Source organism: Lucilia sericata, unplaced genomic scaffold, assembly GCF_015586225.1.
Source record: "Lucilia sericata isolate MDLA Ls3-8-SP2 unplaced genomic scaffold, ASM1558622v1 Contig000559F_arrow, whole genome shotgun sequence".
NCBI lineage: Eukaryota > Metazoa > Arthropoda > Insecta > Diptera > Calliphoridae > Lucilia > Lucilia sericata.
Window position 1 is genome coordinate 221,380 of NW_023994569.1, and position 2,213 is coordinate 223,592.

A 2,213-nucleotide genomic window follows, 5' to 3' on the forward strand; every position below is an offset into this window, starting at 1 on the left:
TTTACTATGTCATCAGATAACGCAGGTTGACAAATTTAAAAAAAAGTCGAAATCCTGAGCACTCGTTATACTTTTATAATCCGAATCTGAATGCAAATATTTCCCGGGCGGACAAATTATATGCCGAATTATTGAGTTTCCGAATCTGGAATATCAGATTTTTTCGATCACATCTGGAATTTGAGATATAGTGTCCTGAAATTTGAAAAAAACGCCATTTTGGACTCTTATTAGACGTTATGACAGCTTTAAGATAACTTTATTTATAAAATGTTGCATGCCACTTCAATGTTCATTGTGTCCACTTTAAAATTAAAGGCTTAAGATCCGACATATCTTCATTGAGATATATCTTTCATTTCTTTTTCTTCTTAATAGTAAGCTATCAGGAAGGAAAGTCTAAAGAAAGGACTACTTAGAAGTTTCATCGGCAATGACTGGGAACTTTAAGCAGGTTGTTTCACCCTTTCTTACACAGATGGGAAATAATATACACGCGTGGTACAAAATTGACACCAAATTTTTCAATAACATCCGTTGTCAAGTATATAAATATGTACGACAGCACTATGTAATGTTGACAACGTTGCAACAATGCGTTGTCGCAATCTAAATTTTATATACATCCGTTGTCAATATTGAGCTTACCACGTTTGTTAACTTTTAGACAACGGATTTGTATAAAATTTAGATTTCGACAACGAATTGTTGCAATGTTGCGTTGTAAACCGGCGTCAGTATTGTAGCTGTTGGAATTCGGTTAAGGAACTCATTGGTGTTAAAAGAGTTCATGAATGAATAGCTTAGTAAATTTTCGGACTAGTGGTGGTGGACTGTGTACCGTTAATTTCAATGATTGCATATTTTGTTATTAACGTAGCGGCACTTCAGGGGTATAGAGACAAGATATGTACCCGTGTAAATATATTCGATAAAGTCCATCCTGTATGTGAAAACGACAACTGTGATGTCAAGTCGTCAAGGCAAGTAAACACTTAAGTATTAGATTCCCTGTCATTATAGAATTATCTTGTTGTTGTAACAATACTAATAAATTTTAAAACATCCCAATAAACATCGATTCAAACCTGTGAATATTTTTGAAAATTTTCTTAACTAAATAATGTATTTTCCAAATTGTTTTCAAATTTTAAAGTTTAGCCTTTGAAATAAACATGATAATTTTAAAAAACGCTTAAAAAAATATAATGTGTGATATTTATAAAATTTTCAAAGTTTTGTTTTAATTGAACTTAGAAAAGTTTCTTTCAAAAAATAAATTATTTTAGAAAAATAAAAACAGAACATTTTTTCTACAGCAAGGGAGCGAAAAAACGTTAAATATAGGAGAAATAATCGGAGATATAAAAGAAAAATATGCTAAAATAAATGTATGAATGTTTTATTTTCAGGTGATGTAAAAAAATATATGAATTTTGCAATAGTTAGCATTATATTAGGGTTTGAAATATGTATGAAAATAATAATAAAGAATACTGGAAATACGTTTGAAAATTTTTTTAGTTTCAAGCTTACCTCTAGCCTTTTTTTAAATTTTAAATACATTTGAAAAATATGTTTGATTTCTAACTGCCTTTTTGTTTGAGAAGGCCATAATTTTCCATTTGAAAACAAAAATTTTCAAATTTGTTCTCAAAGGCTATGTATGAAATTTGAATAGGTTTTCAAATACACATTTACATCATTTCAAAGGTTTTTGCTTATTGGGATGTGACCCAAATATTAAAATCAAATGTCGAAGTTTACTCTTGTATAAAAAATAATTCTACTCAAGTCTTCTTTTGCCTTTCTCGATGAAAGACCCCAACTTGGTGCTACCAATAGCTCTATCCTTCCGGGTCTATAAACTGGTGATGATCAAATGTATCGTCGGCCTTTCCTTGGAATGATTTGGTGTTAAGTGTATATGATACAGGATGAACTAAGGAGTATACGGATCCTGCCCGACCGTACTCCTAGAGTGAGTTTGTTGGATGCTGTTCTCTATGGATGTGTCGAATGTATTAGAAGTATGCCTGGTTGAATGGTGATGGATTTTCCTTCCTTGTCCATGTATATTCAGGGAAAACTCTGTTCATTCCAGATGTGTAACTGTGAGTAACGGCTTATTTCATTGATTCGTATTTCGGTCTACCGAATACTTGAGCAAAGTGCTTGGACATGGACCGTATAAGATACACAAAGGCGCGGTG